General features: G+C 36.4%; 1 protein-coding gene across 5 annotated transcripts in view; it reads left to right on the top strand.

Moving 5' to 3' along the window:
• The window catches only part of FSTL5 (follistatin like 5), a 428,524-nt gene that overhangs the window by 111,634 nt on the left and 292,436 nt on the right, over nt 1-24,454 (top strand). The window contains exon 1 of one of the 5 annotated variants that reach the window (XM_084517703.1): nt 13,588-13,608. The exons of the other annotated variants lie outside the window; for them this stretch is intronic. The gene's annotated coding sequence lies outside the window, so the exon portion shown is untranslated. Of the gene's footprint in view, nt 1-13,587; nt 13,609-24,454 lie in introns of those variants that run through there. 5 annotated transcript variants of the gene reach the window in all.

Genomic DNA, 24,454 nt, shown 5'->3' with positions numbered 1-24,454 from the left:
ATTACCTGTGATTTACTACTTGTGTATCTGTGTGTACAAGCCATGTGTATGACTTCAAATTTTGCTCGTGTCCCTGGTGATCTTTCTCATGATATTCGAAGGACATCGAGGTGCTTGAGCGGGTGCAGAGAAGGGCGACGAAGCTGGTGAGGGGCCTGGAGAACAAGTCCTACGAGGAGCGGCTGAGGGAGCTGGGCTTGTTCAGCCTGGAGAAGAGGAGGCTCAGGGGTGACCTTATCGCTCTTTACAGATACCTTAAAGGAGGCTGTAGAGAGGTGGGGGTTGGCCTGTTCTCCCACGTGCCTGGTGACAGGACGAGGGGGAATGGGCTTAAGTTGAGCCAGGGGAGTTTTAGGTTAGATGTTAGGAAGAACTTCTTTACAGAAAGGGTTGTGAGGCATTGGAACAGGCTGCCCAGGGAAGTGGTGGAGTCACCATCCCTGGAAGTCTTCAAAAGACGCTTAGATGTACAGCTTAGGGATATGGTTTAGTGGAGGGCTGTTAGCGTTAGGTTGGAGGTTGGACTCGATGACCTTGAGGTCTCTTCCAACCTAGAAAATTCTGTGAAATTCTGTGAAATTCCTCCTAGACCAACCTTAAATAGTCAGTTGGATTTGCCTGTCCTGCAAGAATTCTTGAAGTATCACTTTGAGATAACAAATATAAGAAACTCTCTTACCTAAAACTCAGTAAGCTGAGTTAACACAGGTCTGCTGCTTTGGTAGATAGACCAGGGGAAAACAAGAAAGCAATATGTATGGTTTTAAACTCCTCTATTTGTTGCTTATTTTCACCAGTTCCTACGTTACCCCTCCCATATTCAGTGTTGCAGTTTAAAGCTGCCTTTGAAGTTACTTTGTTGTGATTCTCCAGGATGTCCTTTAAAATACTCTGCAACTATGAGAGGTATTGCAGAACACAAGTAATTTTAAGGCTGCCTTGAGAACTACTTTATAGCAAGTTATCATTTTAGATTCATTTCTCTTCTTGGCTTGCATGTTGCCTAAATAAATAAGTAAATCAGGTTTTAAACATATAACAAACACAGTGAGGAAAATAGATGAGCATTCAAAATAATGCAGGTGTTTTCTTCATCTTTTGTAACTGTTTCATTACTAAATTGAGTTCTTTTATTCTACTATTTCATTTTTAAATTAGGTACTTGTATAAGAAGCTTAGTAAATAAACATTTTGTAGGTAAGCATGGAACAATGTTTAGCTTGCTAACAAATACTGCTGTCAAGAAATGCTCATAACCTGAGTTTCAAAACAAACAATGGAACAAAAGCTGTAAGATGGAATCAGTTGGAAGAATCAATCACAGCTTGGATTAGTAGGAATTTGACTTAATTCTTTCAAAGACAGCACATGAAAAGAATCAATATAAACTGAAGAATGTCTTATGATGGTTTTCCTAATACTACACAAAAACATGTCTGTATTAGTTGACCTGCAGACAGTATACTCTCTTCAGACTGATTATTGGTATGTTAAGAATAACTGTTGAGTGTATAACTATACGGTGTGTAAGGGCAAGCTGTATTGTGCCCTTATATTGGATTTAATTGCAATCAATTAATTGTTTCAAATGGGTAACAGATGAGGGATTGGAAAGCAAGACTTGAAGGCTGGGATAGAATTTTGAGCAGGTTAACCATGCCTTGAGGTGAGGTTTACTGAAAACTCATTGCTTATAGATTTGAAAAGGCACCTCTACATCCTGGCATAAAGGGTTAATCTTAGATGAAAGTGCATTTGACAAATACCTTGCAGATTTGGACAGAAATAAGATCAATGCACTCTAATAGGTCTAAATGATCTAAATGATTTGGCTACTCTGTTTATATGATAACACGCTGTCCCTTTCCGGAGGATTCAATTTGCAACGACCGTATTGTTTCATACATAGTCAAATGTATGAAACGTATGTTTCATGCACAGTCAAACCACTGTACTGGTTGCATACTTTGTTAAGTGGATTCATGGACAGTGAATAAAAGTGCTTGCTATAATGCAGCTTTAATGTTGGAAAACAGATAGAAGTTATACATGTATTATTTTCATGTTAATATGGACCTTTTCTGCACTACTTGCTTAAATCTGCTTTTTCTTAACTTGCTGATGGGATGTATTCATAGCACAATGAATTTGATTTTGCTTTTGCATATTTTTGTTTAAATGTAGTCAGTGGAGACTACCGACTGTAATTGTGTCACTGAATTTGCAAACAATTTAGACAAAAGCCCTTAGCCGAGTTTAATACTGTATTTTATTTTAGAACTGCATTTCAAAGATGCTTATGCTAAATAAAACTGCACTAGTGATAGGCTGTATCATATCTTTCCTTGGTTTTTATGACTAGACTGACACCTGTACCTGAGCTAGTATTAAACAAGACACTGAAGCATCTCCACCTTGCATGGATGGGGTTAGCAACCACAGCTGGGATAGATAAAAAAAAAAAAAAAAATTCCCACTTACTGATTTTATGTTACAGCCACAGAGGCTTAGATGACAATATGGTCCCATGTGAAAAGAGAACGTCATTTTGCTGTGGTTTTGTGGTTGGCCTAAACAATTTTCTTAATTGGCCTTTGTATTTTTTGGCACCTAGCAGAAGTTTGAGTGTTACATGATTTTATTTTGAAGGGCTTTGAGTAGTTATCTGTTATCCAGTAATACTCTTGCTGATACCACCATAAGCTCTGTTATGTTTGGTAAGGCCTTGAAGTACTGAATAGTTCTGGAGTGCATTTGAACAAGTACCGTTCTGTGGATTTTTTCCTTCTTTTATTGTTGTAGCAGTGTCTAATAAAGCTGAACAAATATATTACATGAATAACTCATTAATTATGCCGTTCTGGTATTTGCCAAATATTTGTTCTCAAACATATTCATTACTCGTTCTTATGTGGGAATTTCATCTGTGGGCAATTTTTAAAAGATGATTATGAAGATTACCAATTTGCACTGGTTTATTCTAATATAAATATGCTAATATAAACTGTAGACATTCTAGCATGTGACTTGTAAAATTGCTGCTATTTTAAAATAGGCAAATGCTGAACTGAGTTTTCTTAGTCCTACAATCCACAGTAGTAGTTTTCATTTACAGTTTGCTATCTAGTCTAACAAAATCTTCCTTCTGTACTTTCCAGAAAAGACAGGTAAAAAACATGGTGACCTTACCACAACTTTCCTTTACCACAGGTTCTTAACTGTCCTACCTGTTCTCCCTCTCTAGCCAGCAACTTGTTCCAGCAACATCATTCTGTTCAGCATCTGTATCTCTCCCTGCTTCTCATCTGCTATATCATATTCTTCAACTTTTTCTTTTGCTCCTTTCATGGTATTTCTATTTCCTGGACTCAAATGTCTGAGAATCTTTTTGGCTGTAATCCTAACATGCCATTTAACATGTTTGGCTGTTCCACTGGGCTTCCTTTTAGGGAATAGCTTTCTTGAAGATAAGCCTCTGAATCCTGCATTTCGGTCCTTCATCCTCTTGTCATCTAATACTGTTTCTAATACTGCCAATTCAAAATTGGTTCAATTTACCTCCTCCACACTGCTCTGTCTAAACTGCAACTTCAGATTTTTTTCTCTTCAATCATCCCTCAAGATTGTGGAAGACACAATCACTGCTTAACAAAGCTCTTGAACCCCTCTGCTACTTTTTTTTTTTTCTTTTTTCCCTCCAATGTAAACTGTACATTTAATGTTCTCATTGCTTCCATATTTAGTTCCATTGTCTTGCATCAGACCAAGTTTTGCGGGTTTTTTCTGCACAAAGTTTAAGGTGCAGCCTTTCCTATCACTAAAATGAAGTTTCATCCAAACTTTTAATTACTTAAATGCTATTTTATGTACAGTATAGCTTCATCTTTCTATAGCATCATGCTTCTTCAACAAAAGACAACAACTCTCTTCTAAATATATCGTTCCTGCAGCCTTTTTTTCAATGTCATCCTCCACTTCTATTGCAGCTTTGCTTTTATTTTTTACTGTTTGCTTTTACTTGTAAGACATCTACCATTCATGTGATTGTTTCCTATTTTGCTTTCAGTCAGACTCTAGCTTGCTTGCTATTTTTTGAAACTAACATTTTAAGGTACTTCAATAATGTTTTTCACAATAGTGATTCCTCTAAAAATATTTTTCAAAGTTATCTCAAATTACCCTTTAAAAGAAAAAAAAATGTTGATTCTGTTGTTGTGGTGTTGTCTATAAAAAGTTTGGAGATAACTCATTGCTGGTCTAATTAATTAACTCTGCTTATCATGTGAAGCAATATTGTTTCATTGTAGTATCTTCCCTGTATCCATCTGCTGTATTTTATTGAAAGGAAGGCTATTTTTTTGGCATGAGACTGTTTTCTGTTTTTGTTTTAATTGTATGATGGATCCTAGGCTAATAGTTAAAGCTTAGTTAATCTTAATTATATATAAATATAGCAGCTATAAATATAAGCATACAGAGACGTTATCTTACCCTACTTCCTTCTGTACACGTGAAGAGCTAAGATCTTAATATGATCAAGGATTACATTGCAAGTAAAAATAATTTCTATAGGAAATGTGTTAGTTGCAAAAATCTGAATTTATGTAGTGAACAGGACAGCGTGATTACAGATGGTGGAAGGAGAGGGTTTCTGTGTTTATCAATTTGGTCACTGCCTTGAAAATACTGTTCTGCCTCTGCAGTGCTTAGTAAGTCCCTGCAAACTTAAAGATCATTAGCAATTACATGTGCGTTATTGTTCAGATGCCCAATAGAAAACAGCTGAGGCTGGACTTTAGACGTAGTGAAAACTCAAAATTGCTTCAAACTGGAGTGAGAATTGATGGGAAACATGATTTTAATATGTGGAAGAGTGGAAATGCTAAGTACCTTGAAGGACAGACAGTATGTCTCAGAGCAGGTGTCTATAAACTAATGGGCATTTCTGATTATTTTCAGAAGCAGTTTTTATCTTTGTAGAATTTAGGTGGTTCATAAATAGACCTGGAACTATAGAAGGTAGTTTTCAGAAGTAAAATACTGTAGGTATTAACCTTCCATACTCACTGAATAGGGAGGTGCTAGGAAAACCAAATGTGATCTGTATGAACAGAAATTGTGCTAGAATTGTGTAAGTTCTCAGAAAAGTGCAAATTAAGTATACATATTGCACCTACGTTTCTAACCTTGTGATTTAGTTAGCAAATTAGGCTTTTATTAAAACATTATAAAATAATTTTATATGAATGTCAGTTTATATCTTAAATACCTAGTAGTACACAAGTAGTACCTAATATGTTTTATAACATATGGCATGGACTGTGTTAATTCTGAAACTTTGGAATGATATTGACTTCCTGACCGAAAACAAGTGCATGGTTTAGCAGAAAAACAAATGTGGAAGTGTTGCATGTATTTTGATCCTATTCCAAAATGTTGACAGTATGACAGTACTGCATGTATCTTTGGACTTTTTTAGTGAGAGAATTCTGTGCATGTAAATTCTGTAGCACACACTGAGCAAGTGAGCACAGCAGGCATATTTTACAGTGAATATATAAATAGTTTTACTGAATCCAATGTTATTAGAGTATATCAAGCAAACAATACCATTTATTTTAAAAGTGCAGCTGTATTTTTTTCTCATCTCTCTGAAGTTCAGTTGTACGTCTTCGTGCTCACATATTAGATCATCACTACTGATGATATGTAATCACTACCTTTAAATTCACATGTTGATTGATGGGAAGGATTATCATGTGATTAGGAGTGAATAAGAAATGGCAAACTTCTGTTCCCAGCTTTGCCCCAGATTTCCTTTTTGACTGATTGAACAACTTAGCCTCTTGGTATTCTTTTCATCATTTAAACAAAAAGAGGGCATTATGTTTTCTTTCCTTGTGAAAGCATACAAGAGTCATGTCTCCTGTATTCATGAATGCTACTAAGGTAATCAAACCTATGACGAGTATAAATACATAAATATCATGCATAGTGAGTTTGAACTATTGATTTATAGATGCTTTTGAGAATATAATAAGATTTTTTTTTCCTGGCATTTTTTCTTTCAAATTTTATTATATTCACATAAGAATGGGTAATCCATTTTAAACAACTTCCATAAATTCACAATGAATGAGGAACAGGAACCTACTCTGACTGTTTCTGACTCTAATAAAAGCTATATGAGTTCCACAATATTCTGCAGGACACAGGGAAAAAAAAAAAAAAATCTTTTAACTGAATATTTAACAAGCTGTAATACTTGTCATCTTCTTCTTTGTCTCCCTCTTTTTTTTTTTTTTTTTTTTTCTCTCTCCCCTTTTTGAGGAAAGCATTTGGAGAAAATTTGATATTTTTGACAAATCTCAAATAATACTGTACTGGTGAAAATAGATTCTACATTTAATTGGATAGTATATCATATGTAATTAAAAATCTGTCATTTAAAATTAGCTAAGTTTTGGAGGAGAATTAGCTGAATCTGGAAATGGGTTCACTGAGATGTGCAAGAACTGGAGAGTTTCAAATAACCCTTTCCCTTCTCTCATACTACTTACCACCATATTAGGCTGGTGGCAGGAAAGAGGTGCCAGAGTTTATATACTGATGTATGAAAAAGGAGTAGAAATGTAACAGAACTAATGCAAAATAAAAGCCTACAGTTTAAGTTTTATTCCCATGAACTACATCATTGGGAAGAAGTACAAAGATATCCTGTTTGCATTAGGATTTGCTGATATGAGACTGGCACACTTAGCACTCTTGCATTATCCCATTCCTCTGTACAGCAGCAGTAGCAAAGTGGTTAAAAACCAGTGACAAGGGCAAAAAGAGAGACTGGGATGCAAACGATGAAATTTCTATGTTCCTTGAACTTGTTAGCTTTTCTTTCATTTTATTATTGACTCAGATTGTCTTCCCAGAGAACACCATAACAAAGGAGGATTCTGACAGTAGGACTGTGGACTAAATGATGCAAACGATGATAACGTTGCCTTCCGACTGAAAAGCGTACCATACTCTTCACTGTATCTAGCAGTTGCAATATCATTTTTAACCTTTGAAATTTATCTGCTAAAGAAATGTAATCTTCTGCTGTATCAAACTCGCAATCAGTCAAAATATTTCAGTCAAAATATTTGCTTCAATTAATATTCCGTGTGCTCTTCTGTGACAGGCTGATGACTCTCAAAGAGAGGCAAGGTAAGATGTGCCTATGAAGCTTACATTATTCTATTCTTGGACTCTAGAACTGTACAAAGTGTCTCTTACCTCATACTGATACTACTGTTCATAGACCAGCTTGCTTCAAAGTCAGTAAGTGCATTCATTGCAAGAGTAGGTTCCATTACATTCTTAGTACAGCTTGGGATAGAATCAGATATGTGATAAGGCTTATGGTTAGATTGACTTAGGGGTATGTATCTGTGTATATTCATTTAGACCTGTGTTCCAGACCTGCAATCTCTGTTCTGGTTGGCTTACTTCCTAGCAAAACCCAGATGAAAGCAAGTCGTCATGTTCCAACTCCATGACGTGGAATTAGGACAGATCAAGGAGCTTTCAAATTGCAGGAGACATGGTTTTCTACTTCTGTAATGGGTGGACGATGAAAGGTGACAGACTATATTTGAGTATGCCTTATGTTTGAATGCTACTATGGAAGTCTACATGGCCTCAAAATTTCTGTGAAGATTCATTCCTACACTAATACACAACACAAACAAATGGATGATATTTTAGGTTTCAGATTGTTGCAATTGAATATTTTTATATGTTGTTGAGCCAACAAATCCATTGCTGCTCAAGGGAGAAAAGTTACCTAGTTAACTAAAGTATAGTAACAGTGGATACTAACTAGTTGTCAGACTCTAGTTACGTATCTTTTTGCTATGTTTTTGTTATGTTTTTCTTTTTTAAAAAAATAAATCCAGCTTAATGCAGATGAGGCTGGTGTAGGATGCTTCCTAATTCATTGACAAAATTTCAAAAGCTATCATTTATGTGAAGAAAGTCAAACTTTTTTTTTTTTTTTTTTTTTTTTTTTTAATTCTACTGAAAACTAGCTAGAACTAGCATATGTCTCCAGAATCTCTACATGGGACTTTGAGGAAATGAGTTGCATAACAGAGAATGTTCCAAGTTAGCAGACAGACATAAATCATGGCAACTGTGTAGAGATGTCAGGATTATTACTGTAGAGTTCCATAAGTAAAAATTCAAAATAAAAAGAATCTAAATAGGTGAGAAAACCAACTTGATCGAAAAATAAGTCTAATTGAAAAAAATTCATCATTCTTGATAAACCCTAATTCTTATGTGATGGATTCCTGTTTTTTAGTGAACTTTTTCACATAAAATAAATTTTCAGTTTTTTAGATAAAAACAGCATGGTATTTGCAGTACGTATATAAATATTCAAGATTGAACGAGCTGGCGAATTATGAAGTGTAGAGTATTAGCTCTGTCATTTCCATCAGTGAATACTTCCAGCTGTGAAGTTATCAGAATCAGTGCTAAAATATGTTTCACTGTTCACTTTAAAGTTATGTTCACTTTAAAAGCTTTGGTCAATCTATTGAGGACTGTTCAGAAAAGAAAAATGTTAGAATTAATATTCTTGGTTAAATCTGTTAACAGAAAAAGAACCAACTCCTTCCCTATCCTTTCTGCAAGCTCGTCTGTAGAGTGCAATACTAAGATTGTCCAATAGATGCCCTAAGAGATCTCTTATAAACATCACCACTAAGTACTGAAACCAAGTATCTTCAGCTTTGTGTGTGTAATAGAATCTGTTATCTGCTATCAAATGGTATTATGTTTTCAGATTTCAGTGATATAGAATAATGGAATTATTTGATCCCAAATGAAGTTGAAAAAAGCTGAATGATACGAAATTAAATGTATCCTGATTTCTCATTTATTTTGAAATAGTAATTTCCAATGTGGGAATGAATTCTGTAGTGTATTACCTCGTTACTGTTTAATCAGTTGTTACTTTATATTCACAAGACGAGAATGGGAACAACGGCATCTTGTCAGAATCATTATCATTGCAAAGTTGCCACACATTGAAATGAGCCTATAGCATTTACCTAATTAGAAATAATGGAGAAATCTACATATCTAACATCAGAATCTAGGCTTCCTCCCCCCAGTAACAACTTTACATCCATTGCCTTGTGAATTATTATTTTGATGCATTTCAAAGATAGATTCATTTTGGGTGAACACTAGATATTGCATATTCCTTTTATTTAAAGCATTTAGTCACTTAGAGAGAACTGACTTTGGGGAAACATGGGGAAACCTTAATGTGCCTTGATAATTCTTGTGCAATTTGGAAGATCTCCTGTGCCAGATGGTTGGCACAACCTCTCTCCAAACCACAAGCAAGTTAATTTTCTTCTATACCATTTGCCATTGTCTGTCATTCTGGTGCTTATGATGCTCTGCTGTTATAAAAGCACCAGTCCAGATCTCAGTACACTTTATTGTGTTTTTTGATCAGCACAGAGTTTCTAGTGGGTATATTATCATCTTTCAAATTCATTAAAACATTAAGCAGACATTGAGTGTATTAGACCAGCAGAAGATGAGGGAAAGGAAAGATATTTGTTTCCAAACTTTGTGCTATGTGTAAGAGAGCAAGATTGGAGGATAATTCATGGCATCTCATGTCAGGGCAGGCTGAGAGTTCTCTTGCTGTCATTTACTTCAAGCTAATCAATGATCTTCACTAGCAACAGCTGCACTAAAGGGGCAGCTGTCTCCTTCCAGTTAAAAAAATAAAAAATAAAAAGCGGATTTTTTTTTTTTTAAAGTAGAAATGAAACCCTGCAGAGGGCACTACTTTGTACTTTTTTATACTTTGAAATAAAAGTTATTGCTTAAATTTTAATTTAAAAATGATTTTGGACATTAAGTCAATTAGAAGTATGTCTGAAGTTTTGTGTATTCTTGATTCAAAGAATACAAACATATATTCTATAGTCTTTCTATATATTTATATACAAATATAAATTCAACTTATTTTTTCAGTCTTGTGTTCAAGTCTGTCACCTTAGCTGTGACAACAAATGGTACTTGGTAGTATCAGGTTTTAATATCCTGAATTCTCTGGTAATTTGATAATGCTGTTCATGTGAACTCTGTTCACTCTGAATGTTTAAACATGAACCTACTGACAACGAATACTCTATAAGAAAATAAACTGTTGTTGTACTTACAGGTCGTGAGTGGTACCAAGCCATACGGAAGTCCCTGAAAAAATCTTTTTTTTCTTTATTGGTTGATAATACAAGAGCCCAAACACAGAGAAATAATTTTAAGTAGCTTTAGAAGTGATACCACTAGAAAAGCTTGGAGAAGAAAAATACCACTTCTGAAATAATGTATTTACTCTCTGCATTCATTTCTCATCCAAAGCTGTTTATAAGGTAAATAATTCTGGAGGAATGGCTACTTGTGGTAGAAAAGCAGATCCAAACTATTTAGATCAAGAAAATTACTATTGCTCTAAACTGAGTGGGTAACAGGCTGTAAATTACGAGAGCAAATGTTTTGGACAAATGCTGAACAGCTCGCTAAACAACTTTCATTATGTTATTTGCATTGACTTCCCCTTAATATATTGAGACTTTGATCTTCTCTTTGTCTTGCATACAGTTTCCTGCTGTACTGGATCCTGTATTAAACAGTGCCTCATAAATACAAGATAGAGAATCTTTATTATTAACAATGATAGTCTTAACAAGAATAAAACAACTTTGAAGTTCCTCTTCGTCTCCCACCTTTACAAAGAAACCTTAGTACTTACCGTATGCCTTCTCAGCTGCCAGAGTAAGAATGACAAATGCTTCAAATAGAAAAATTAGAGTAGGAAAATGAAAGCCAAACATAACTAAATGCTGTGCCAATGGGACTCAGGTATATGAAATGGTGAGAACTGTGTTCTCCATGTTCTCCATGTGCATGCTACATGGGATCTGGTAAAATATTGTCCTAAATTATCTAAACTGATGTTATGGAAATCATGCCAAACATCAACAGTCTCTCCAGGCTAACAATTAATTGCTAAACACAGAACATCTTCTCCATTGAAGTAGTACTTTGGTCTGCATTGCAGCAAGTGAAGTAATACTTCATTGTAACACTCTGTGAACTAAAACGTTTCAACTGAAAACAGGAATAATGTGATGTCTGGGTCACAAAGTAATGAAAAAAGAAATGTTAAAGTTCATTCAAATGTATGTATTTGCAGAGAAATAGAGCAAACCACACAAAATGGAGCTCACAAAGAATATTAATTGAGTAGAAGGTAGAAAGCTGTAGGGTAAGAATGAAAAAGATTTATTTTCTATCAGCTGTCTGTGATAGCTTTATACGCAGAGCTGAAGTAGAGGAAAGAGTAGAAAATGCCTTCTGTACAAATACATCAATTAAATATAAGGTTCATAAACTAGCTGTGCAAGTGAGCTTCCAAAGAAGAAAGATGAGCATGAGACAAACAGATTCAAAAAAGTAAGAACATCCAAGTACCTTTATGTGTTATACTCTTGTATAATTATTTATACTCATATTTAAGAGCCTAAGCCTCACAAAATTTTGAGATTTTCAGAATTCTTCCTAGAGTCTTCCTTATGCTATCTTTGGGGTTCTTTACGTCTAACAATTTGCAAGGCCAACTTGTCAGACTGATATACTTTGAGTACCGTGCTAGTTGGGTTACATAGAACATTTTGATACTTGTTGATGGTTCGTTTCAGGCACTTTCATAAGGGCAAGGAAGAGTGAATGTGCAAGGTCCCTGTTTGCCCTTTTGAGATTTCAATTTCTATTCACTTTGGAACCAGTCATTTCCGAGTTTACTGCTGTCTCAGGAGAGCTTCTGGTGCAGCTGTGCTAGTAGGAAGCAAAATGAACTCAACATCAGCTTTGTGCCCCCAAAATTGTTATTAACTAGTGAAATTTTATTCTGTTTTATACCTTGCAAGCAACCTGACAGGGCTAGAGAGTGGAAAGAGGGAAGAAATCAAACTGTAGTGGTTCAGAAATGTTAGCTGGTTGCCGGCCAAGCCGGCTTGATAACTGGCAATTACAGAAGGTAGTATCAGTGAAAACTCTGGCTGATTTGGCTTTATATTGTACATTTTGTGTGTAAAAGTGTAAAGTTAATCATGTTTCTTCTTGAAGTACCATGACCTAATTAGCAGTCCAATAAGAACTCCCTTACGAAATAGTGATAAGCAAACACAATCCCAAGCATCCCATTTTGTTATTTCTTGTGTTAACTAGTTCAGTTCTTTAAGTGTGCGACTTACCTGGTTGTGTTTGTCACCGCCGGTTTATTCCACATACAGATGCACGTATAATTAACCTAGCATGCCAGCGTAGATCAGAACAGCTGACCTCTGTCTGTCTTACCCTAGTCATGGATGATTTAAAGGCAGTTTAATACTTTAATCTGTAACACGTTTTCCCAAAAGGCCAGAAGCAGGTAACCTGTAATGCCTCAAAGGGTAGATACTTAATTTTCATAATGACTTCACATTGAAGATTAAGTAGCTACTCTTTAGAAGTGTTGGAATGGATGATAAATTAATTTGAAAGTAATAAATCAGATAACTAACTGGTTATCTCACAATAAAAAAAGGGCTGAGGGAGACTTCAAACTATTGCTGTTTTGCCTGACGTATAATTATTTATAATTTTGAGGGTATTTTCTCCGTGTTGGGGGATGGTGGTGGTGGTTTGTTCGTCCCTAGGTGCCTGTTCTCCACAGTACAGACGAAGGAGATGGAGATAGGATATACACGGATGGGATCCCCAGTCCCATCTCCGGGTGCTTTTCCCTCGCGTTCCACAGCTGGCGCTGACTCGCGGGGGCAGGTCCGTGCTTTCAGCAGGGGCTGCCGGGGGGGAGCTCAGCCTCAAAACTCCGGCAGCCAACTTGCTAGGGGCTGCAGGGATTTCTCGCACGGAGCCTCCGGCATCCCTGCGCGCTCGGCCGGCCGCTCCATCACCTCAGGCATCCCTGAGCGCTCAGCCGGTCCCTCTACCACGGCATATCAGCACCTTACCGCCCCCACCCCGCCGTAACACAGGCAGAGACCCCCGCTTGAGGCCGGGCGGCTCCGTGTGTTTCCCCCGTCCCCCCGCATCTTTGCGCGGGGGCGAGCGGCGGGCGCGGAGCTGCGAGCCGAGCCCCGCGCCCCCTGCAACAAAAGGGGGCGGGCGGGCGCCTTGGGGGGCGGGCCGGGGGCGGGCCGGGCCGAGCTTAGCTGAGCGGCGCGTCTGTCGGTCGGTCCGTCCGTCCGTCCGTCTGGGCGGCGAGCGCGGCCGGTGCTGTCCGCGGCGCGGCGGGTGCTGAAGGGCGGGCGCCCCGCGCCGGCGGGCTCGGGCTCCGCGCCGGCAACTCGCCTCCGGGCCCCCGCTCGCCACCACTTTGCTCCCGGCCGGGGAGGTGCTGGGGCGCTCGCGGGTCTTCCGCGGGCACCCAGCGGCTCGGCTGTTCTTTTTTTCCTTCTTTTATATTTGTATTTCGATTTTTTTTTTTTTTTTTTTTTTTTTTTTTCCTCGGGGACTTAGTGACTCCGAGCTAAGGTAAGCGGTTCCCTTCCTCCTTCTCGAGTGGTAGCGGGGTGGCAGCGGGGCGAGGAGCTGGCAATCACTGGCACAGCAAAGTTGGGCGCTTGGGTCAGTGTAGAGGCGACGCTTGGGAAAGAGGCGTGCAGTTTTGGGCAAGGAAAAAGGTGCCGTGAACAAAAGGTGCGCCTAGGAGAAGTTGGAGGCTTATTTTTCCGCGAAAACTTGCTTTCAGGGTAATGTTCAAATGTTTGAAAATATTTTATTTAAAAAATCTTTGCTGCTTTAAGGATGTCAAAAGGCATTACAGAAGCTGCTCTGTATAAACACTAGTTTTGGGGGATGAGAAAAGCTCTAATTGATTCTGTCTAGAGGAAGAAGGGATATGTAAGGTCATTCTGGGAACTAGAGAGCAAAGTAGGAATTAAAGAGGATTTAAAAACACAGCCTCATGCTGCTCTGTGCTTGTGTGCGTGCTGGTGAGTGTGTAACACAGAAGGGCGGTTTTACCTCGGTACGTGATTAACAATTTAAGGCTGTAACGCCGGGCACTTGTGAAATAGCCTCCTGCTGAAAGGGATCAGCCCTATCCCTGTCTCCAAGGTCAGTGTGTGCAGTGTGGCGTGTGTGCCTGTGAAAGTTGTGGGTTGTTTCCTCTGGTAAGGACCAAGGAATGGCAGGCCTTCCTCCAGACTGCACCAGGTGTAAATGTGAAACTCTGATTTAATAACGCAGTATTATGTTGCATTATAGGACTGCTGCTTGTGGTAATTGAATGGAACTGGAAAGTGTGGGCACATGAAATGTCTTGCTATTCCAGCAGTATTTAACCTTTCACAAGCTTAGCAGGGCACTCAGATTTCATGGAAGGGATTTCTGCCCCTTCTGTGAGCTGTCAGACTTCTGTGCACGCAGGGACTTGTGCACACACAGAGCAACACCAGGCAGGGATTTCTGCACACACAGGGCATAGCAGCACCACACAGGGGCTCCTCTTTGAGGTGAAGGCTGATTCCAAGAGGAATGGGCTGCTGCTGCTTGTGCTGCGAGTGCTACCAAAATGACTGCACAGAACAGGAAAGCAAATGAGGTCCTCAACCTGGATTTTGTGGCACTATGTATTACTTTATACTCTTGAGGCTCTGGTAAATTTTCTTTAGAACAATGACCTAAAATATTTGTTTCTTTGCATAGTTGTCTTGTCCAAGAACTAGCAGGTGTAGTAACTGAAGTGTGAAGTAACTTCTGTTGGTGGTAAGAAGCTGATCAAAGATTGTTTCACGTTGTTATAGAAATTTTTACTCTACTATCATTTACTGAATGTTAAGGTAGCGTGTTTTTACTGGATATTTTTATCAGTCAGAACTTAAGGAAACCATTTGGCAGCAGCACAGAAATACTGAGGAGTAAAGTTGAAAGCAAGAAAATTGAGAAGGTAGTTTAGGTTGCAAAGATTTTCATTAAATTTAAGTAGAATTAGGAAATACATATGATATATTTCCCTACTACACCCTCCTCCCCCCTCTCCAGTTATAAAGCAGCCCTCATCTTCCTCTTTCCAAAAGGTAGGGCAAGATAGTTTATTACACCAAACATGCACTGGTTATAAATCCTCACTAACAGTCTACCCATTAACTAAGACAGGTCTTATCATCTGTCGCTGACACAAACTTGCTTTGAAATGTTGTGATATAAATATAAATAATGGTACTTTGCAAAGTAAAAAGATTCAAGTTGTTTGCTTTCTAAAGTAGACATTTGAAATGTTTTGTAAAGGTTAATTTAGAACCAGTTGGTGAAAGCATTTTATTAACTTTGAAAAAATCTGAAGAAGTATTGCCAAACTTTTGATGTTCATCTGTAAACATACAGGGCCTGAATCTGCAAATCCTTGTTCTCTTGAGTAGTCTCTATTCATATACATAGTCCTGTTAACTGCAAAGGGACTGCAACCATCGTTATATGAGTAAAAGTCATTGGTCTTGCTGAGATCAGTCATTTTACCAGCATCAATCAGATGATAACCTTTGAAGCTAAAACATTAATTCGGCACTTTAATTTATATCTTATATCTGATTGTATTTTCCACATAATGCTTTGTCTCAGTTTCCATTTGGTTGCTTTATTTTATAAATCATGTTTAAAAAATGGAGTTTTGAAATGATAGGTAGGCTCTCAAGGAAATAAAATGGCACCACTATACTTCAACAAAATGGTTTTCTAAATATACATGTACATCAAGTGGAATTTGTACACTGTGGTCCATAACTATTTTGGTCATCTGTTGTTATTAGAGAAAGTGTTCAGACATTTTATGACTGTTTTCAGTAGTAATCATGTTCAAGCGTATTTATGTACTTGGAAGGAAGTGTGGAGTTCCAGGATCTTTAACAATAATATTCAAAAGTTGAAGAAAAGTGGGTGCTAATGGCTTGACTAAATAGATGTCTGCAAAACTCCTGCAAACTCAGGAGGGCTGTTGTCATAAAATTGGTATTCGGGGAAACCCACTGCTGAAGTGGTGCTTTGTAGACCTTGCTTACACTGACCTGCAGACCCACGCGTGCATGTGCTGGCACCTGCTTACCGTTACTGATGACAGCACCATGCTCACAGCCTTTTAGGAGTTCTGAGCTTCTGTTTGGTAGTGAGTCACCTGGGTATTTGCTGGGCTAGCAATTGGCTTCGACAGTAAATGGTACTCAGTAAAAAACAACCCTTACAAATGTTATGTTCTTCAGTTCTAGATGTGTTCTAGATTTATCATATTACGTCAGTTTGTCATTTGGATTTATTTTCATGTGAGTTTACTCAATAATACTCGATATTTGTTTAAAGAAGCAAGACTATTCAACCCTGAGAAATTAAATTTTACAATCATGTACATTATTTCTCTAAATTTATATGACACCTTTTTCCTTGGAAGAAATTTATGCAGCTCTAAGCTTTTTGTATAAAAATTCAGAAAATAACTTTTGCATCACTTTTCTTTGACTTTTGGAGAATGTAAAGTTCTAACGAAAGCAAGGTTATACTTGGCTAGTGTTAGCTTCAAAGCTAAATGAGAAGGTGGAGCTCTGATACGAATAGTTCTGCTTTTTAACAGGCCTGAATTTGGCATAGAAATTTCTAAGGTCAGAGGAAACTTAAGTTACTAATTCTGAATATTTTTCTTCAGACTGGCAAATATTATGGGATAATCCAGGACATTAAACATTTCAGGAGTGAATCACAGGTTCAAGGGGGAGTAATGAATCAAATACCACTCTTTACTTTGTTCTGTTTTTCTGAGTGTTAATTATTCAGTGTAGCTTGGCCTATAATGTGCTATAATTTTAAAGCAAAGTAAGATTAGCAAGTTTTTTTTTTTTTTTTTGGATGCATAGGGAATAGCTGTCAACAAATCAAAAGTCTGGGAGCTTGTTTTTCATAAGATATTATGCATATTTAATAAAGTGTGCTTTTCCTGCCTCTTGATAGACAGAAAAGACAAAGAATGTTCTTATATTAGTATAAGAAGAGTACATTTAAACTGTATAATAAAAAGATATCGAGAGGGCTGTGGGTTGAGTGACAGTTATGGTTGCCCAGCACCTTTGAAAACAGTGCTGTATGAAACTACCCTCATTAAGATAAAAAAATAAAATAAGCCGGGAATAAAGTTCTACCTTCAGAGGAAATGAACCCACATCCTAATTCTTTTTTGTGCTATTTTACAAATTCTTTGGGTTTGTGGTTAGTAGAGTAAGCTCTAGTTACAAAATCTTGTTTTTTAATAAGCAGGTTTTGTTCCTTTCCAGTACTTATATTTATTAGCACATGTTTTACCAGAACAGTTAGGACAGGCCAGTGCAGATAAAGAAATTTTTGTACAGTTATTGTGGCAGAACTGTGAAAATGCTCCCCATTTGCCATCGTCACCTGTTTCCCCTTTGTCATTGGTAACCCTGGTTGTTCTGGCTGAGTATATTGGCTGAGATGTAATGAATTGAGTTCAAATAAGCCAAACTGTTGTGGTCCAGCCAGACATGCTTCCTTTACAAGTGGGTATAGGAACTACTTGAAAATACGTAGTTGTTACTCGTTTTCAGCTTGATTTGATAACAACATTTATGTGGGAATTTACCCCTACTACTCTAGAAATGAAATTAGTTAGTCTATTTAATTACACTTTATACATTCCCCAAGTGAAATCAGTGGTCAGTTATTTGGCTGCTTTGCTGAATTGTGCAAAAATCTCAAGAAAATAATAAGTTCTAAAGAGTTAAATGAGGGGAGAGTTGGCAATACTTGCATTGATTGCTTGAAGTAGGTTGAAGTTCACAGTTTATTTGCATTTGAATTAATTGAGATTAGAGTCCAGCAGTGCTTTTCAGAGCAGGCTTCAGAAAGACTTTTTTGTATAATAAAGTACTTGAAAATGTTAGTTGGAAGATGATGGAGGATATTTAAAATACTTTTTTCTTCTTTTGACACAGCCAGCCTTTTTTCCTCGTTTTACTTAAAGTTAGGCTTATTGTAATTCTGAAATATTTTTACCACTGAATGGGTGTTCTTGTGTTAAAAGCCACTATCGTTTTCAAATCAGCATATTAAAAGCTTTCTGAAATAATTTTTAGTTTCTTTATGAAGAAGTTATTAATAAGTTTAAAAACAGTTCATAACATGAATCAGATGCAATGTAATGGAAATCGTCACTCATACAAAAGCGATTAAAAAAAAAATACAATTTTGTTTCCATTAGTGACTGAAAATCGTACCACCAAATTATAATTAAATAAATAATTGTATAGTTTGAGTACTGCATTTGGTGGTAGTCATGTGCTTACAGTGATAACAAGAACCAAGTTCTGTAAGGAGCAACGTAAGCACTGTATGCATGAAAATGCCGTGATACCTATAGATATCTTTAGGAAAAATATCAATAAACTTTAAAAAAAGTAGGCAAAACAAATGTAAAAAAAAAAAAATTACTCCTTATATCTGGTCTTACCCTCCTGTGCTTCAGTTTATGCACGTTGTCTTCTGGTCTCTCTCCAGCTTATAAATTACTTTCATGCATGGGAGCCCAAAATAACACACAGTACTCTACATACTCTAAATGTGATCTAACTCGAGATGTTGAGGACTGCTTAACAGAAAAGACTAGTATCTGCTGTCTCAGATTCTAGGCTCTGGGTCATTTTAGTGATTTTTTTGTCATTTCTGCACCACCTTTTCTATCAGAGACTAAATTTTCCCTTCTAAGGGCCTGGTTTGAGTCTTAAGTCAACAGAAAGCAGAAACCCTCATGATATTATGTGTGTACAACATCTAGGTGACTATTCACTTTTTTATTTTTATTTTATTTTAATGAAATATTATTGAACTTGTAGAATTTGAGATCAAGTATCTCTGGTAAAGGCAGATTTTCTCTGTGTTGTTCAGATATTCCTCAGTTCTGGTGAAGGTTCTGAAAGTGGTCAGAAAGACAATATTTCCAAACATGTGCTTAGTTAGCCCTACACGGGATTGCAGGGAGCGCGGAAACTGATATTAAAATGAAATAGCTTATTTTAACAGTGAGTCCTTAATTTATTCTTCATGGTTCAAGATGATACCATAGAATCATAGGATGGTTTGGGTTGGAAGGGACTTTAAAGAGCAGTTGGTTCCAACCCCCCTGCCAGCGGGCAGGCAAAGCATCTTTGGCAGTGGTGGGATGACTACCATTCATCATCTGTATTAACAGTGGAAGGTCCACAGAGAAGGAAGAAAGGCTCTTCCAGACAGTACTTTTGGCATGTCCTTGAAAATGGAATTAAGTTGCATAGATTCTCTCTCTCCTTGCAGCGGCAAAGGTTAGCCATAACCCAACCTTCAATGAAAAATACATGTTTTCATTCCTGAGTGATGATTTTCAAATAGAAGCACAGTTTGTCACATTGTTCTCCTGTATTGTCAAGTCTTTTAATAGAGATTATTCTGTTTCAGAATAAACCACGAGACACACACTGCCAGATCATGGTATTTTGAAAACTGATCATATTTTGTACTTATTGCCTATGCCACGAACCAGTAAACCTCAGCTACTACATCAGAAAGATAAAACATTAATTTGCAAAGTTTTGGTTCTTCAACATACCTACTATATCTTTGTCTTCTGTGTATAGTCCCTTTCAATTCTTAGGTAATTCAGAAGCCTAAATATAGCTAGTATTATAGTAGTATTTAAAAAATAAAATGACATTTATGTCTTATTTTTGTTCTAGGCTGTTTTTGATAAACAGGAAAAAGTCTTCTGTACATTGATGCATGCGCAGATTTAGTTCTTTTGTTGGGACATTAAAAGAAAAAAAAAAAAACAACAACAACACAAAAAACCAACAATATCACTCCTGATATTTAACTTCTGTATTATGCAAAGTATTCTTCAAACTGGAAACTGTTTTTCAAGCAAATTGAAACTGTGTTGCTTAGCTATAATTACATTTTATTCTACTGTCTAATAATAGACCAGTTCTCTTCTTTTGTGCTTAGAGAATTGTCACAAAAATATTTGGAACAATCTACACTTGCATGTTTTGTTCCATTCAGTGGGGGTGGTGTTGCTGCACTTAGGGGTTTTCATTTGAAGAGTGCTTCCAGCGTCATATCTTAAAATTGATGCCCCCTATGAAACAAAAATCTAATGTTTTAATATATTTGTGTTCTTTATACCTTTTCAGTGTGATACTCATATTCATCTACTGCTGTAGGCTCTGAGTAATTTCTTCCATGCATAAGTAAACTCCAAGAGTTTCCATGCTTGTGTTTGCATACACTATGTACGTTTTAACATAAAAAGTGAATAAAGCTAAACTGAAGATTTGGTTCATATTTTCAAAGCCTTAGAAATGAATAGGGAAAGTAACAACTGTCCCCTCACGATTTCTGAGGTATAACAGCTCTCATATTAACAAAAAGATGTACGTTAAAGTTTGGGTTATAATTTTATGTCTGTAATGCTTTAGAATGTTTTTATTAATTCGTGTACTGTACCTGACTCCTTCATGAACTGTGAGAAGTAAAATACCTAACAATTTCAGTTTTATCATTCTTTGTCTGTTCTGTCTGTAAGAGACAAAAAGGTCCAAATGCAGTGGATTAGTCTTGTAGTTTTGATATGTGTACTTGTTCCTGGAGTTACCATGTGCATAAAGGTTGAAAGAAACCTTAAAATTTCGATCATTAAGCTCTTAGTGGTTAAAACGTAGGCAGGGAGTCTTGTCTATTTGTTCTTTTTCTAATAGAGTGTGAACAGTAGATTGCATCCATGCATAGAAATTCTGAATTCTAAAAATCAGTTATTTAAATATTAAATGGGGTTATTTCAAAAAGAGCTACAACATTGTATATATAAAGTAATTCAAAAATCATTGATAGCTTTTTAAATAAGGTTCAGAATGAAGAGTCACTTTAAACTTTCCATACATCTGAGATTCTAGAGCTGCAGATTATCATTTTGATTTTCAGTACCAATTTTCTAACTCATCCTGCAGCAGAGGATGCTGTGGCACATCATTTTACATCCATTAATATCCCTTTAACATCAAGTTTGGTGTTTTTAAGTAAGGAAAAGACTTGGTAATTTTTTTGGTTCTTTAGCATTGGTTAACCATTTCTTGCTGGAACTGGATTTTTGCAGTGACTGTTGAGGTCTGTCGATTTACTAACCGTGGGTATTTAGGGATGGCAAGAAGGAACGCTGTTTCCTGTGAGCAGTTATGGCTATCATTCCTGTCAGTGAGTACTTAGGGACAAGTAGCTCCTCAGCTTATTTTGTTGTGCATGTAAACCAGGTTTGTGAGTCTGTTGGCTTATCACTATGCAATTTTCAGTGCTTTTGACTAGTGTCTGTGGGATCAGTTCTATCACAACCCTGTGCTAACTGCATCAGAAGTATTTGTGTGGGATGGATGTAACATGTAATTTTATTTCTGCCATTTATGTCCAGCAGTAATTATGCCCTTCTGTTTTTCTGTTATCTTTTACATCATTTTTTTTTTCTCCCCCATATTGCTAGTCATTTATTGAACAAATGCCCTTTTTCTGAATTGACGAAATATTTATTTATTGCATTAAGGGTTGTATTTTTAGTTATTTTGAAGTTTCAAACATGTTCATCTTGCAGTCTTTTATGGAATACAAAAATGTCAACTGTAAAACTTCAAGCTAATAAAACTCCTTTGACTAAGTAAAACTGAGATACAAAGGAATACAGAAGTGCAGTCAACACAATGCAAAAGCTGAATCAATATGCAATATGAAATGGAGGTTAATTTAATTTACAACGATGAGTGATAAAAGTGAGGCTTTAGATCTGAAGTTTCAAAATTTGAAAATGATGCATCTAGGCAAATATATTCAATCTGAGATTTGTTAATAAGCATTAGTGGGTGAGATACAGTCTAGAGAAGGGTTTGCCCATATTAAATTTTGTGCAGAATTTATTCTACTTTAGAAATCCAGAAAGAAAAAAAAGCTGGTATTATCACTGTGAAAAAATGCTAACGTTTTTTCAAATGAAGTACCTTTTGAGAAGTGTTACGCACAAATTTGTTATTCAATACGTTTTTGAGTTTGCCTAATTTCTCAAGGTTATCAAGAAATTATGACCGGAAAAGAAAAGGCTGTGCATTCCAGGAGCTGGACAGTAAGAATTCTGCTACCCCTTTTGACTTGTGCTATTATGAAAGTATACCCAGAGGAAGCTACATAGCTGCTCACAAATAAAGGGTCAGAATTTGGCAGAACTACGCTTAAAGAGTGTAGTGGATAGGGAAGACAAAAATCAAAGCATCGTACATAAAAATTAATAGAACATTCAGAATTTCAAGGAAATAATTCTTGGAAACCATTATTTTATGGATTTTTTTTTCCTCTCAATCCATGATAACAGACTGCCATTTTTCTCTTCAGCAGGAATTCAATTTTAGTGTGAAGTAGCTAGGCAGAAGACACAAGCCTTTGGCATATCTGATTAGATATCTGCTAGATATCATAGCATATGCTGAGAAAGGAAAAAAAAAAAAAAAAAAAAAAAAAAAAAGCATAAAATAATCCTTAAAAAAGAAGAACATAACTAATGACTTCACAACAGTGCCTCCCTCTCCAGCCCCCCATAAATAAGATATATATAATAAAAAGTTATCTATTTTCTTTAAAGTCACAAATGTAGTCCACAATATCTAAACTTTTGACACTGTGGCTACTTTTCCTTCTCCCAGTTTCAAATGGAAAAATGAAAGTGTAATTACTTGTGGGAAAAATAAAAGAAATAAAAATAGATGTGTTCCCTGACTGGAAAAATGGTGTGGTTACATTTATATTATTATTATAGCAGGTTTACATCAATGAGAGTATGGGGATAAATCAGACACCATATGTGCAACTCCACACTTAATTACTAAAAGAACACTTCTGTAATGAAGACTGTGTCATTGTTTTGAAGTTTGCTTCCTCTTTATCCTTGCACACATGTTATTTCTGGCCATCTGTAGGAACTATTATAAAATCAGAGTCAGTGGGCAACTCTAACAACAGAAGAATATTAATGGTAAAAATCTGTATTACAAAGGAAGGGTAATATATTACTGTATGCTCACCGAGTGCTGTTATGACCAACATCAATATCCTTTTGTTATGTAACAAAATAATCATAATAACAAAAAACAGCACCTAGAATGTTGCTTTAGAAGGGATATTTACAACTTCAAGATAAGCTAATGTCGCATAGTAAAAATAAAACTTTGCAGAAGTCATTTGCAGGATGGAAATATATTACTTCTGTCAAGATGATTCAGACTGTCCCAAAAGAAGAAAAGTCTTTTTTCTTGCTCATGTTGTAAGGTTGAGTTTCTAGTCACAACAGTATGAGGCAGATGCCCATATATTATACTTGTTTAAACAACATTTCAGTTACATTTTGGGTATAGTGATTTAAAGTGTACTGTGCTCACTTTGACATAATAGGGCAAGAAAAGCAGTGAATCAGAGAATAAGTTATATATTTTTACAGTGTAGCTAAATAGATAAGTCCTTATTGGACTCTGATATCTATCAGAAAAAACGAAAGGTAAAAGTATTAGTCCATATTTATCCATCATTTTGCAGACAGTCACTAAATGGAATCAGTGGAATGATGTAAAAGCGATCTTTGTCTAGTGGAAATGAAGAAACTTTTCCTTTGCTGTGTGAAGATATTGAGAAAATTGGTGTCATATACAAAACTATGCAAATAGTATAATACCACATGGTGTATATAAATGTGTATATATAGTACTGCTTGATCTTTCCTTCTATTGAACAATGGTGTTCATATGAGTAAGTGGTGAGTTAGAATAGGGAGCTGATCAGGACAAAAAATGAATCTTTTCCTTCACTGTCCTACCCCTCAAATGGTTTCCAATTGGAAATTGAATGGGAGTTTCAATTCAATCATAGCCTAAGATCAGCTTAAAGTTAGCACTGAACTGCAACCAAAGTTTAAAAAAAAATTAAAAAAAAAAAAATCAGCTTTCTTCAAAATTCTGGAAAACTGATTTAAACTAGTGGGTTACTGTGGACATATAGTAGGTTATAGAAATAATTATCCAAGATAAAAATAGAACAGAATGGAACAGTCCTCTGACTTCAGATACTGAGCTGCATGTAACTACTTTATTTATTTTTTTTTTAATTCCTGATTTATTTTTTTCCTCCAAGGACATAATTTTAAGTTTTCCTGTCAGGACTTCTGGTGGGATAATTTGTCCCTATGGCATAAATTCAACTGGATGATGATAGTCTTATGGGAATGTTATTCTAGAAAAAGACTGCTGGACAGCAAACACTGTTATAGCTA

The sequence above is a fragment of the Aythya ferina genome, assembly GCF_964211825.1.
Source record: "Aythya ferina genome assembly, chromosome: 4".
Taxonomy (NCBI): Eukaryota; Metazoa; Chordata; class Aves; order Anseriformes; family Anatidae; genus Aythya; species Aythya ferina.
This window is presented reverse-complemented; position numbering and strand designations above follow the sequence as displayed.